The 16442-nt window shown below is 37.2% G+C and overlaps 1 pseudogene; it reads left to right on the top strand.

Moving 5' to 3' along the window:
• The first annotated feature begins 461 nt into the window (after positions 1-461).
• Positions 462-16153, top strand: LOC120521130 (annotated as a pseudogene).
• Positions 16154-16442: the final 289 nt, after the last annotated feature.

The following is a 16442-nucleotide window of genomic DNA, read 5'->3' as shown; positions in this document are numbered from 1 at the left end:
CATTCTTGTCTGATATAGGATTCTAGTCTCAACAGTCTTGGGTGGTCTTTGTTGTATTTTTGTTCATGATCTAAATGCTTTAGTATAGGGACTGTCTACTATAAACTAATGCTGTTGTAATTGATGAAGTATCGGTTTAGCATTGTCTTGTTGAAAAATGCAAGGCCTTCCCTGAAAAAGGCGTCAGTGGATGGGAGCATATGTTATTTTAAAACTTGTCTATACCTTTCAGCACTGCTGATGCCTTTCCAGATATGCAAACTGCCCAATTCCATAGGTATAATACACCCCACCATTAGAGATGCAGGCTTTGAACTGAAGACTACTAACAAGCCAGGTGGTTCCTCTCCTCTTTTGTCCAGAGTGAAGCGGCGTCCATTTTTTCCAAAAGTTTAGTTTTGATTCCTCGGCACAGAACTGTTTTCCACTTTGACTCAGACTCTGAGTTTTGGCCCGAGAAGATGGTAAAAGTTCTGGATCATGTTCACATATGGCTGCTTTTGCAAGACAGAGCTTTAACTTGTATTTGTGGATGGCCGCGGGCCAACTGTGTTCATAGAAAATTATTTCTAAATCTTCACGAGCCTATCCAGTGATTTCCATGACAGAGAATGATGCCTGTTTTAATGCGATGCCTGAGGGGCCCCAAAATCAAGCATCAATATTTATTTGCCATGTCCAAGAACGAGATTTCTTCAGATTCTCGATTTGAAGATATTACAAATTTTAGATGATGGATATTCAAACTTTGAAATTTTAGGTTGGGTAACATTCTTCAAAGGTGTTCCACAATTTGTAGATGTAGTTTTTGCAAATTGTTTAACCTCTGCTCATCTTTACTTCTAAGACCCTGCCTCTCTAAGATGCTGTTTTATACCAGTCATGTTACTGACATGTTGCCAATTAACCAAATTAGTTGCAAATGTTCCTCCAGCTGTTTCTTTTAGAACCACTTACTTTTTCCTGCCATTTTTGCCCTGTCCCACTTTTTGAGATATGTTGCTGCTGTCAAATTAAAAATTAGCTAGTATTTTTCATGAAATAGTAAAATGTCTCACTTTCAACATCTGATATGTTTTCTGTGCTCTATTGTAAATTATGGGTTTAAAAATTGCATTCTGTTTTATACATCATCCCAACTTTGGAATTGGGGTTATATTGATCATGAGTCTTCAACAATTTAAAAAATTGTACAGTATTTTACTTGTCATCATATCCTAAATGATTTATTTGCACCATATTTAAACATGAAATATATATATATATATAATGTAATATACTGTATATAAAGGGTTTATTACTAATAAAAAACATTACAAGTCAGGTTTGAAAAGGTTGTATAAGTGTATAATATGCTGATATTACTTAATTTAAAAAGCCTTTCTAAAATTCTATAATTTAAAACTTTGAATGCAATATTATTCTTGGGCAAGAATTCTAACATTTTATAGTTGTTTTTAAAGGGAAAAAAAACTGTATTAACTAATAAAATGTAAATGCTTTCATTTCTGTTCTGTGGCAGGGTGCATCCATCCCAGATTACAGAGGGCCAAATGGAGTGTGGACATGCTCAAAAAGGAAGGATTGTGGGTATGGTTAAGGAATGCATATATTGGAGTTTTACATGGTAATGAAGTGATATTTTAATGAAAAGCATCATAAGAATCACACAGGCCGAGTGCAGCTGTTTTCAAAGGACCAATCATAAATTATTAGATTTTATTCTGTAACACTGAGACTCGTCATTGAAACTATGAGATTACTGATGCCCTTTTTAACTGCAGAAAGCCTGCATTAGATGATATGAGTAACTGTATTACCATTTCTTTCAAAAACCTACCATAATACCAAATTCCCTTAAATGATGCTACAGAAAGTTAACCATCCATCTATTTTATGCCTTGTGGGCAGCGGTCTAAGCAGTTGTGCCCAGACAACCCTATTTCCCTAGCTCCTGTAGGGTGTACCAAAGCACTCTCAGGCCATCTGAGTGATATAATCTCTCCTGAATTTCCTGGGTCTTCCTAAAGTCTGCTCCCAGTTAAATATGTCAAAACACCTTCCCAGGGGGGTGTCTTGGGGACATCTAAATCAAATACCCAAACCTCTCAACTGGCTTCTTCGATGCAGAGGGCAGTGGTTTTACATTGAGCTCTCACAAATGTTTGTCTCCTCACCCTATTTCTAATGCTGAGCTCAGACACCCTTGAGAATGTTTTTTATCCACTTGTATCCCGTGATCTAGTTCTTTCAGCCACTACCCACAGCTTGTGACCATTGGTTGAAGGTGAAAGTAGATCATCTGGAAATCAAGAGCTTCACCTTTCAGCTTGGTTATCTCCACCACGAAGACCGGTACAAGGTCCAATAACTCTGACACCAATCTGATCTGCATGTCGATTTCCTGCTCACTTCTTCCATCACTTGATACAAGATCATGAGGTACTTAAATTCATCTTCTTGAAGCAGCACCTTTCTCCCAAACCATAGTGGGGACTCCACCCTCTCCAGCTTAGAATCAGGATCTCAGACTTCAGGTGTCAGTCCACCTCCTGGTTGCTTCAAACCCAAAATAAATAAAGTCACAAACCAATAAAGCTTGCCAGACCACATCATCTGTAAAAAACACAGAGTCGACCATGAAGTCACTGAACTTGGCACTCTCCAGTCCCTACTGAGCCAGAAATTCTGTCCATAGAAATTAGAAACAAAGTCATAGACAAAGGGCCACTTTGGAGGAGTCTCACACCCTCGAGGAACTAGTCCAACTTACTGTTAGCAATGTGACCAAGCATTTGCTCTATGTCAAGGGGCTGAATAGCCTAAAAAATCAGGGCCCAATACCCCATACTCCTGTAGCATCCTTGACACGACACCAAGGGACAAGGACATATGCCTGTTAATAGTTCCACATGTAGACTGGTTGGACATAGTCCCATGAGCCATCAGAACCCTTTTGAGGATTAAAGACTGGGCCAGTGTCCACTACTGGGAAGAAATCTGCAATCTTGTCCTTAATCTGAGATAATAGGTGGATCATCCTTCCAGAACCCTGGCATATGCCTTCCAGGGAGGCTGAGAAGTGTGTTAAGCCCTAAAGTTGGAACACATCTTTTGGTCCCTTTCATAATGAAGGGATCCACCTCAGAGGCACTCTACTGCCTCCACAGAATATTCAAGAGGCATGTCAGCCAAGACAGCCCAGCAACAATCAGACATTTTAAAAGCACAGGGTGAACATCATTCACACCCAGAGCCTTGTCTCCAAGGATTTAACCTTCTTGGTGTTATTTAACCGAATAACAAGCCAAAAAATTGATTATTTTTCAACAAGAAAAAACATTATTCTATTACAGAAACATGTAAATACCAAAACCTCAACATAAATATAGTAAGAAAGGTATGTCTGCTCACTGCTATACTGATGCAGACTTAATACACATCCTTCATGTGATGTTTCAGGCAGTCCCCAATGCACAGACTGATGTAGAATTGGGACAGTAAGTATGTTTGTTTGTGCATATCTCTTGTAGTTTTTTTTCTGTTGCTAACTATGAGAGAGTAGAATGTCAGTGGCGGGTCTGCACAATCTATGCACCCCTTGATTTATTATAGGCTACCACAGCTCAAGGCTTAGCGACTTCCACTTTTCCCCTGACACAAACATTGACATTTGCTGTATTGTGAACATAGCTTAGGGACTAATGTCTTGATTCAGTTTCAGATTGTTCTAAAGCTGGCTTTACAGCTTCTCATTTACACACAATTGTTTGCCAGAATCGCTTTGAGGCTGACCAAAAGTCATTTTCCGTGGTTTCACCGAACTCCTCCCAAACTTGAGTTTTTGCTTCTACAACTGCCTTTGCCATGCTCTGCTTGGCCTGTTTAGTACCTGTTTTAGTACCCACAAGCTAACAAAGCTCAAAAGGCCTCCTCCTTCAATCTGACAGCTCCTTTAACACCGGTCAAACACCATTTGGGGGTTACCACCTCGATAGGCACCAATGAAGTTTATGTCCACAGCTCTGTGGAGCCACCTCAGCAATGAAGTCACAGAATATGGTCCACTTCAGTTCAATGTCTTTAGCCTCTCTCGGAATGCAAGAGAAATTCATTTGGAGGTGCAAGTTGAAAACCATCCTGACATGGGCCTCTGACAAACATTCCCAGCACACCCTCACTATACATTTGGGTTTGTGTGGTCTATTTGGCATCTTCTCCTGCCGTCTGGTCTAACTCACAACCAAGTTGTGATCAGTTGACAGCTCAGTCCCTCTTTTATCTGAGTGTCCAAGACATACTGTCGTAGATCTGATGACACGACTGCAAAATCCATCATCAGCCTATGGCTTAAGGAGCTTTGGTGCCAGTGAAATATGAACACCCTTATGCTCAAACATGGTGTTCATTATGGACAAACGGAATAGCACAAACATCCAATAACAAAGCACTAGTCAGGCATTACACTTTTCAAGCAGGTAAGCTCACATTCTCCCAACACCTTTCACCCTCGGCAACTCTTAAGTAGAATGAAGTCCACCTCTCTCAAAACTTTGATTCCAGAGCCTAGCAGTACATTGAGATGAGTTCTAGTATATCTAGACGGTACATTTATCCCACACTTGCTCTGGTTCCTTCCCTGCCAAAGCAATCACATTTCTATGCGTTAGAGTCAGTTTCATTAGTCGGAGATTGGTTCACCAAGGCACTCGCTTTGATTGTCACTATAGCAATAAAACACCAGACCATTATGGCTCCTCCTGCACGTGGTGAGCCCACAGGAGGATGGACCCATGTTCCTCCTTCAGGCTGTGTCCATTCAGATCTCATGGGTAAAGCTTGAACAACAAGTGCTCGCTGATGAGCTTCTAAGCCAGAACATTGCTCCAGGAAGGGCTCCAGTTTCTCTATTATGGGCAAGGTTACTGAGTCCTTGATGAGACTTTGAACCAGACTGGTCTGTTCTATCACCTAGGGCCAATTTGACTAGAGTGATCCTACCAGGGTCATTTGTCCCAGACAATATAGCTTAAGGACCTTGAAGACACACAAACCTTTCCACCCAAAAAGGTGGCGATTCATGGAGAGGAAAAAACCTAATATATGAAAATACACTGCCTGGCCAAAAAAAAAAGTCGCCACCAAAAAAAAGGTCACACACTCTAATACGTTGGACCGCCTTTAGCTTTGATTACGACGCTTTCGCTGTGGCATTGTTTCGATAAGCTTCTGCAATGTCACAAGATTTAGTTCCATCCAGTGTTGCATTCATTTTTCACCAAGATCTTGCATTGATGATGGCAGAGTATGACTGCTGCCAAAGCCTTCTCCAGCACATCCCAAATATTCTCAATGGGGTTAAGGTCGGGACTCTGTGGTGGCCGATCCATCTGTGAAAATGATGTCTCATGCTCCCTGAACCACTCCTTCACAATTTGAGCTCGATGAATCCTGGCATTGTCATCTTGGAATATGCCCATGCCATCAGGAAGAAAAATCCATTGATGGAATAACCTGGTCATTCAGTATATTCAGGTAGTCAGCTGACCTGTTCTTGGAGCACATACTGTTGCTGAACCTAGACCTGACCAACTGCAGCAACCCCAGATCATAGCACTGTCCCCAAAGGCTTGTACAGTAGGAACTAGGCATGATGGTGCATCACTTCATCTGCCTCTCTTCTTACCCTGATAGCCCATCACTCTGGAACAGGTAAATCTGGACTCATCAGACCACATGACCTTCTTCCATTGCTCCAGAGTCCAATCTTTATGCTCCTAGTAAATTGAAGCCTTTTTCCGGTTTGCCTCACTGATAAGTGGTTTTCTTATGGCTACACTGCTGTTCAGTCACAATTCATGAGTTCCCTTCGCATTGTGCATGTGGAAATGCTCTTAGTTTCACTATTAAACATAGACCTGAGTTCTACTGTTTTTTTCTTGATTTGATTTCACCAAATGTTTAAGTGATGCGATCCTGATCATTCAGGATTTTTTCCAGTCACATTTCATCCTCGAAGCGATGGGTCCCCACTACCCTTCCATTTTTTTAATAATGCGTTGGACAGTTCTTAACCCAATTTTAGTAGTTTCTGCAATCTCCTAGATGTTTTCTCTGCTTGATGCATGCCAATGATTTGACCCTTCTCAAACAGACTAACATCTTTTCCACGACCACAGATGTTGTCTTTCGACATGGTTGTTTAAGAAATGAGAAGCAACTCATTGCACCAGTTCGGGTTAAATAATGTCTTGCCAGCTGAAAGATAATCACCCATGCAGTAATTATCCCAAAAGGAGCTTATACCTATTTGCTAGTTAAATCCAGGTGGCAACTTTTTTGGCCTGTCAGTGTATATAGTACGTCAAACAATGGAGCAAACTAATTTATAATACATTTATTTTATATGGAGTTCATTTTTTTATTAGAAAACAATTTGAATTTGAAATAGCAGTTGATTTAGTTTATTCACTATAAAGAACACATCGACTTTCAAGCTGGCATGTCTACACTATTGTGAATGCTGTTTGGCATACTCGGATCACTCTCTGGATCAGTTGTGCAAGTAGTCTTGCAGATAAATCGTTGTAATTTGAAATATTTTGTTTTGTCTGTATTTTTGATTTAACTATTAATTTCTTTGTTTCAGTGCAACAGATTTAAGTGAAGCAGAGCCCACTTTGACTCATATGTGTATTACAAAATTATACGAGGAAAAACTGGTGAGAACTAAAGAATGACCAAAAATGAAATTGTAGACATTTGCAATGCATAGGAAATTTTGCTTCATTTTTTACAGTTGTGAATGACTGAGTGTATTCAACATATTTATTTTCTAGGTAAACCATGTGGTTTCTCAAAACTGTGATGGATTGCATCTAAGAAGTGGACTACCTCGACATGCCTTATCAGAGCTTCATGGCAATATGTACATTGAGGTGAGAAGAGTAATTTCTCATTTTACTGGTTCTAGTTTATCCCTCTCTAGCTTATAAATCTGTTTTGACTCCTTGCCTGATGTATGACCTGTTTAGGCCTCACATAGTGTTAATTCCTGTGAAGACAATTATTTCACATATGAATATAGCAGTTATTTAAAATGCAAGAGCTTCTCTGTACCTTTTGCAGGAAATGATTTATGATTCATTGATGCTGGAATTTGGAATAAACACCAAAACTTTGAAAAGAGCCTTAATCATCACTTGTCCCCCATGTTCCTGTGTAGAATTTTAAGCAGCTGTAGACAGCTTGACATATGTTTCATTTAACAGAGCAGACAATGATTTACCCACATATAGAATCTAGCAGTTATAGAACATACATTGTGGTTCTTATTTGTTATTATGTATCTGTAATGATGTAAATATTTAATATAATACTATATTTGCCTTATACAGGTTTGCACTAACTGCTCTTCTTTGAGAGAGTACATTGTTATTTGGCGTAACTGAGCACTACACTGCATAGGCATGGTACTGAAGACTGTGCCACAAATGCAAAGGAGCTGAGGACACTATTGTCCATTTTGGAGAAAGAGGTACACTGGAACAGCCACTAAACTGGAAGGGAGCACAGGCAGCACACGAAAGCAGATGTCATCCTTTGTCTCGGTTCAATTTAAAGGTATGAGGGATCTATTTTGCATCTGCAGGAATGAGTTTAAATTAATGAATACAAGTCCACAATATAACTAAATTCAAGAAGACCATGCTCCTTCAGGCAAATTAATCTGTCACTCTATGGATGCTCTAATCAGTTTGTTAAGGCGATATCGATCACCAATTTCATATTACTTGATCAGCCAGTACCGATTTTTTTTTTCTTTTTCTTTTCTTTTATTCCTTTAAAAACTTTTTACCCTAAGCTTCTGAATATCCAGGCGCATAGAAGTCTTTTGTCCTATGTTAAACTATAGACCACATGTTAACAATATGTAATTTTGTTGGCTTATTGTTCAGTGAACATAAAATACTAAAATAAATAAACTTTCCTTAAAATGCATATTAAAACAATATTTACAAAAATATGTATCCATACATGCATATGGCATAAAAAAAATGAAATTATTCTCATTCATTATAAGCTGTCATATTATTTAATTTTTTCTGTAATGTACCTGTCTGAATTAAAGCTCTCTCTACAATCAATTAATTACCATTGCAATTAAGCACTGCTTAAATGTAAATAATGCATGCACTTCCAGGTTTTAATCATTTTAAATCATTAATTGTACTACAGCTTTTTGCTGTTAAAATATGCATTTACTATATTTGTCAAGGTGTTTTGTTTTCTTCTTCATTGTATCAGGTAGAAATTCATTAATTTTTGAGATGTTATTATAAATATGAAGTTTTAATTATGTAGTACTTGTTCCTAATCAAAATGTGTGCTGTATGACAACCAGCAATAAATAATAAACACAGTACAAATCTTTAAAAAATAATCTGCAAATGTATCAAATGTACATGAGTTGTTTATCAAGTAGACGCAAGACTAACATGCCTGACAGGTTTATAAATGAAAGATACATTTGCTGTTAAGCTAACAAGCCTATTGTGTGCTAAGAAGGAATTTCAAATTCTTCTTAATCTATTTTGTTTTCCAATTAAAGATGTAAACTGATACACTGAAAACAAGCATGCAGTCCAAACTAAAACTAAAATGGTCTGAATTCATTAAAGTAGCTTTTCCTGCTGTTTGTCTAACTACACAGAAGGATGACTCTCTAATTCCCTTTCTCAGTTGAGTTATTACTCCACTTTCTTTAACATAAATGCCAACATTCCAATTGCCTCTCGCTCTCTGCTATGTGGAAGAGTCCATACTGCTAAAAGAAGCCTTGGCTTGCTGCTCATTGTTTACACAGCAGGAATTTTGCTGCCAAAAAAGAAAGTGCTTGGCTCAAGTACAATAATAACTTGCGTAAAGGATCATGCTCAAATAAATTATTGTAAAGTTTTGAAAAGCAGGGGCTGAAATCATCAGCTTTGTGATCAGCCAATTTAGCAATCACCGATCGTCTTTTTCTATAGAAAATCGGCTGATTTATATTGGGAGTCAATCATTAGGAGCATCCCTAATCACTGCTTTCATTCCAGAAACAGTCTCTTCCTGTCTTAACATTTCCTCCCAAAGCTTATTCAATTGTGCAAGTTAAATAATCTAAATTCAAGAATAGTTTACACATAACACAATCTATTTTTTATATAGTAGAGCTGCCATTTTTAAAACCCCAAAATAGCTTCACTGGACTTAAGACCCCATGCAAAATTTTTTCTAAAAGTGAAGTACACTAATTTTAAGTTCTATTGTTTTATATACGGGACATACTGTAATTAGCAGTCATCTACTCCTTACCAAGTCATAGAGTTAGATAAATCTATCCTCAGTAACAAATAACACATAACAAATTTTACTGTGTCATTTTATTTATGTGCTTTGCAACAAAGAAACCTTCACAAAAAATACTATAGTAACTGCTGAGTTTATTCACAAGTAGTAACGATAATGTTATTTGATGTCAGATGACGTGATTGATTAAATCTAAACACATTTGTGATTTATCATGTGCACTGTTGCAGTCAAGGCACTGAAAGATTACTTCTTTTAATTATTTTTCCTAAGATGTTTTCACTTAAAAGTATGTTTATGTTCACAAGACTTGGAAAGATGTAATATAAAATGTACTTATTTCTGATTTTATATCAACAAAATTCAATGACTTTGTGTAGACTTTTGATATCTACGCATATAAATGTCTATTGTTGATGATTTTTAAGAATTTGATGTACAGCTGATGTTGGAGTGGTTGTTTGCCTGTTTAATAGTGATGTTTTCCATCTACTGTAATATCCTATTTCTTTTTTTAATTTTTTTTATTTTTATTAATTTTATTTTATCCATACAAAGCAATCAAGTTTTGCAAAAGAAAAATTGAGTTAAGAACAGATCGATCCCCACCCGTGATGTCCTATTTCTAAGGTTGGGAAATTTTCTTGGAGAAAATAATGAAAATAATCATTGTTGGAAACCAAGAAGGGAGAGAGAGAATGGAAAATAGATACCTATAATAATTTTGCACCAATGATCAAAACTTATGTGAATGGCATTTCAAATAAAAGTATCTGCTAAAACAACAGGTCTTCAGTCGTCAAATAAGCTTGAAGCTTAAGGGTAAGCTTAATTTATTCTGTAAATTTTAAGAAGGCTTGCTAACTTGATGATGATGCCTTATGTATGGATATTAAGTAAACAGATGGAATTGTGGGGCAAAGTCATTCACCACTGAAGATGTGATTATACAGGAGTGAAGAATTATTAGGCAAGTTGTATTTTTGAGTTAATTTTAATATGGAACAAACACAGTGCTATCAGTCAATCCAAAATGTTAATAAACCTGAAACCTGAATGTTTCTAGCGGAAATGTGAGTGTGAACATCATCAGGGAATACATATTGCACAATTATTAGGCAACTATTAGTGTGCAGATTTATTATGCAACTAAAGGAAAATGAAAATTTTCCCATCTCACTTTTTATTTTCATCTGTTATAGTGAGAATAATAAACAAACACCTCAAAGTTACAAATAAACATCTCTGACATTTCAAAAAAATAAATCAATCAATCAATGACCAAATAGCCACCTTCTTTCCAATAACAGTCATTAAGCCTTTCCATTCATGGAGTCTGTCAGTTTCTTGATCTGTTGACGATCAGCTTTTTGGAGCAGTGACTACAGCCTCCCAGACACTCTTCAGAGAGGTGTATTGTTTTTCTCCCCGTAAATCTAGCGTTTAAAGTGCCCACAAGTTCTCGATAGGGTTTAGGTCAGAAGAGGAAGGGGGCCATGTCATTATTCCTTCATCTTTAAGGCCTTTTACTGGCTGGCCCGAAGTGAGAACTTTGATGCAGAGTGATGGAGCATTGGCCTGCATAAAATCATGGTCTTTTTCCTGTATCACTGTTTGAAGAAAGTGTCTTGAAAACTGGCAGTAGGTTTGGGAGTTGATTTTGAGTTCATCTTCAATGCAAAAGGTCCAACTAGCTCATCTTTAAAAAAACCAGCTCATACCAGTACCTCACCTCCCGTTGGAGTGGAGCTCTGTGCCATTACTGATCCACAGGTCCATCCATCTAGTCCATCAAGAGTCACTCTCTCATCTCATGGGTCCATAAAACCTTTGAAAAAATCTGTCTTCAGATATTTCTTGGCCCAGTTTTGACGTTTCAACTTATGTTTCTTGTTCAGTGGTGGTTGGGTTTCAGCCCTCCTTACCTCGCCATGTCTTTGAGCACTGAACACCTTGTACTTCTGGGCACTCAGGTAGGTTGCAGCTCTGGAATATGAAAGTACTGGAGGATAATGGGTTCCTGGTAGCTTCACGTTTGATTCTTCTCAAATCTTTGGCAGCTAATTTGCGTCTTTGTTCTCAACACGTTTCTTGCGACCCTGTTGACTATTTGCAACAAATGTTTGATGGTTCTGTGATCACACACCAATATCTTAGCAATTCCAAAGTGCGCATCCTCCCGAAAGACTTTTACAATTTTTGACTTTTCAGAGTCAGTTAAATCTCTTTTGGCCCATTTTGCCTGAGGAAAACTAGCTGCCTAATAATTCTGACACCTTGATATAGGTGTTGATCTCCTTGGCCACACCTCCTCATTACACAAATACATCACCTGGCGTGCTTAATCCAATAAGCATTCAAGTTAATACAGCTTGGGTTGGAATATACGATTAAAATGATGATATGGTCAAAATACTCACTTGCCTAATAATTGTGCACACGTGTATATTAAAATTGGCCTAAAACTATCTAGAAATTCACCAGTTTGAACTGGGTTCCTAATTTTAGGTATGATATTCTTGTTATATAATTAAATTGACTGCAAATTAGCTATATGACTTTGAAAAGTCTTGCAGTAATTAGTTTGAAAATAATAGTTTTCACGTAAAGGGGTGGGGTTCCAGAGTGGGTATCCCATTAAATGCCATCCCGGCAAATGCTAACCTTAACAAAAATTTAACAGAATGACAGAGCTTGTGCTTTAGTTACACCATTTTGTCTCCATTACTTGCTAAATCTTGGTGGAATGGGGTGATATCCCAAGGGCACTTGAACTGGTCCCTAGTGTAACACTTAATTCAGCAGGACTCAACCTGCACTTGCTTATTAAAATTACTTAAGTCCAACTACAACCAAATGTAAAAAAACAGAATGCAATGATTTGAAAATCTCATAAACCCATATTTTATTCACAATAGAACATGGAAAATATATATCAAATGTTCCAAGTGAGACATTTCATGTAAAATATTAGCTCATTTTAAATTTGATGAACACATCTCAAAAAGGTGGGACAGGGGCAACAAATGGTCTGAAAACTAAGTGGTAGTAAAATGAAGAGCTGGGTAACATTTTGCAGCTAATTTGGTTAATTGGCAACAGGTCATAGCGTGATTAGATATAAAAGAACATCTTAGAGAGTCTCTCAAGTAAAAGGGTGGGCACGGGTTTGCAAATATTTATCATTATGTGTGTGTGCGTATAATGGTTATATATATATATATATATATATATATATATATATATTAATAGGTAATGATAGCATGATACTTCATATGTTTTTGTCGTTTTATCACTTTTGCATACAGCATACAGTTTCAATGTGCAGTTAAACCACTGGAGTTTGTTTGGAGTTAATGACAACCCCAACTTGTTAGAACTTGCAAAATGACCAGAACTTTGGTTAGTTTGGAAAAGTTTGAAAAAATACCTTTAAGCAAAGTAGATGGGAACTCCCTTTAGATTATTATTATTTTTTATTAGCTGAAGTACTGACATTACCAGTTATGTTTGTAGAATGGGTAAAGGAAAGAAAGGAAAGGTTTTAAAAAGAAAAGCCAGCAAAGCAGGAGTTAAACAACAATCCTTTGGTTCTTCTTTGTGTTGCACAACAATTCTATACTCAATTAAGCTTCACCCAATAACCCCCCTCAAAACTACACAATAGTAATTTTTGTAATACAGTTGATAAAACAAGCTTGCAGTATTGCACAGGTAGGTATTGCTAGTCTGGCTTAGTCTGTTTGAATGTTTCACTTGTTGAGGACAAGTGGCACTGATGTACAAACTGTAGCACAAAGGGAAAATAAAAGAAACACTGGGACCACCAATGTCACAATTTTGGGTTTCAAAGTCTTCTTCTCCATATAGTCCTAGAAAGCAACTATGCAAAATTTGATCCAGATCAGTCAATGCATGTAGGATTTTATAGGGAACATGCAGACATTCTATTTTTTATAATAATGAATCAGTTTATTTATTTATTTTAAGCTGTACCATTATGTAGCACATCTTGGGTTTGAAATGAGGTTTTAATTGACAAGTTTAACTGCTCTAAAACTAACTGATATTTTGATATTCCACTTTTATTATTTTATAATCCTGCAATTCATGCACCAATAATTTTAAGTAGTATTTCTTATGGTAAATACCAGCTAGACTTGTGTAAAGTTAAATTTTGACAATGATGTTACCTAATCATGTTGCAACATGGGCCGAGGGAGTCACTGAAGAATCTCTTTGTTGATATTCAAAGAAAACACACTTAAAGTGTCTAGCAAAAGAAGGAGGTAGTTTCCAGATATATTAACAAATATATAAATATTTGAGATACATAACATAGCTATTTCTTTATTTTAGGTGTTAAAAGTATGCTTGCCTGTGGTGTATGAGACAGACCACCAAATAAAGACGAGCTCTACATTGTTAATTTGCAGGTATTGATAATTTTTTGTGCCTGATATAAATATTTTTATAGCCTTATAGCTGATTTTTGCTAATGGTTGAAAATGTTCTTTAACTCAACTTTTACTTGCTAGTGGACACCAAAAGATGACCTTGCAGCACTCAAGATTCATGGAAAATGTGATGATGTCTTAAAAGCTGCTCATGGAAGAGCTCAACCTTGAAGTTCAGTCTATGACAAGTATGTATTGCAGGATAAATGTGACTTCATATGAAACATCAAACAGCATCTATACTCTAGAAATTACACTCCTGAATTTAGCTACAAATTTAACAAACAGCAAACAGATTCTTTCATGATTATCTAGCCTGTAAATCTCAAGTCAATTATAAAATGAAAAAGTTTCATTAATAATACAAGAATGAACTCTGTGTTTCACATACTCGCAACTGTAAACCTGCTTTTGCCCACCTGTGTACATTTGTACTTGTGATATTGGTGTGTGTGTGCAAAGGGAGAACTTATTGATCACAGTTACAGGAGTTGTGAGAAAGACAAAAATGTGCCTTAGTGCATTTTGCAAGAAAAAAAATTATTACCAATAATATATTAAATAAGAAATAATAGAATATTCCCCAAAAGGAGTATAGGATAGAAATGAGGGATTGAGAGTTTGGGTCAATACTGATTTTTCTGATATTACAGACTTCATCATTCTGTAAATCAAAGATCAAGTAACAAAATAAAGTCTATTTCTTACTAAGAGATATCATTCAGCATTTTTTATATGCATTAATATTTATTTATTTTGATAAGTGTGGTGCTATGCCTCAAAAATTAGCTCAAAATCAGAGTCCCCTTCCTTCTAAACTTGTAGAACCTGCAGCATATTTTGCAGGTATTTAAAAGCTGCCTTCTCTTTGTCTACGTACTTTCTGGACCTCTTCATCAGTGCACTCTCTGTGTGTGTGTGTGTGTGTGTGTGTGTGTGTGTGCTCACGCACGCACACGTGTGTCTCTATATATACACCAGTGAGCCACAACATTAAAACCACTGAAAGGTGAAGTGAATAATGTTATCTTGTTACGTTGCCACTTGTTAAGGTGTGGGATATATTAAGAAGCAAGTTACAGTCAGTTCTTGAAGGTAATGTGTTGGAAGTTGGAAAAACAAACAAGTGTAAGGATCTGAGCAACTTTGATAAGGGGGCTTGTGGAATATTTCTGGCATGCAGTAGTTAGTACCTACCAAAAATGGTCTAACAAGGGACCACCGGTGAACTGGCAACAGGGTCATGGGCCATTGGTGCACATGGGGAGCAAAGGCAAGCCCATCTGGTGTGATCCCACAGAAGAGCTAGTGAAACACAAATAGCTGAAAAACTTAATGCTGACTATTAGAGAAAGGTGTCAGAATATACAGTACATCACAGCTTGCAGGGTATGGGATGCAAGACCAGTCAGAGTGGCAATGCTAAACCCTGTACACTACGAAGGCGTGCAATGGGCACATGAACATCAGAAATTTACTATAGAGCAATGAAGAAGGTGGTCTGTCAGATTAATCTAATTTCTTTAGATTATGTGGATGGCCGGTTGGTTGCGTGTTACCTGGGAAAGAGATGGCATGGCAGCAAAATATACTACGGGACGAAGGAAAGCTGGCAAAGGCAGTGTGACACTATGGAACTGTTCTACTTGGAAACATTGGGTCATGGCATTCATGTGGATGATACTTTGACATGTACAATCTACCCGAAGAGTGTTGCAGACCACATACACCTCTTCATGGCATTGCTATTCCAGACTTAAAGGATCTGCTGCTAACTTCTTGGATACCACAGGGCACCTTCTGAGGTCTTGTGGAGTCCATGCCTATGACTGATCCATGCGCGTCTGTATGTATTCTGAATTTTTGAGGTCTTTCTGAGTGAAGTTGGAAATAGAGAACAGTTACACTGCTATCTGACACTCAACTGTGTCCCGAGATTGGTTTGTTACGTTGCTGTGAATTAGTTTACTCCTCCTTCCTTTTGTACTGCTTTAGAAGAGTGATATTGTTTGTTGTTTGAGCAAAATATCAGGTTAACCTTCTTTGTAACCTCACAGTGTGATGTAGAATTTAATACATTTTGTTTCTCTAATTTTTTTGCCTCATATGACGATACTGACCTTCAGCTATATGTGTAGTAACTATTCAGATGAACATTTTTTTGAAAAACTCATGATTTCTTCAGGGGTGTCAAGTTATTCAGGTCCTATAAGAAAACCATCCCAAATCATGACAGTCTTTCTGCTATAATTAAAAATTGACGTATTATTTGTGTTTTGGAAGACTGTGTCATTTTTTGGTTTTTTTCCCCCTCCAGATCTAATGGAGTCCATGTCTGCCAGATGGTCAGTTTCAGTCTCACTTTTGTTGCCTGATACTCCAGAACTCTTTAAAGATTGTCCTGGGGCATTTTGACAAGCTAGAGGAACAGGATGGAATATAGTCATACTTTTTAATAGAGCTCTGTAGAGCCGATGTGGATTCAACAGAACCAACATTGTTAGGGGTTATGGGACATCATTGGTGGAAGTGTTCGAAAACAACACATCACACTGTGCATTTTTATTGGCAGCTTAAAATATCATCTATATACTACTGCATATTATCGTCTCTATTTTCTATGTTATCGGTGCT

This window comes from Polypterus senegalus, unplaced genomic scaffold, assembly GCF_016835505.1.
Source record: "Polypterus senegalus isolate Bchr_013 unplaced genomic scaffold, ASM1683550v1 scaffold_274, whole genome shotgun sequence".
NCBI classification, from domain to species: Eukaryota; Metazoa; Chordata; class Cladistia; order Polypteriformes; family Polypteridae; genus Polypterus; species Polypterus senegalus.
Note: the sequence above shows the minus strand (reverse complement) of the source record. Positions and strands in the feature narration are given on the sequence as shown.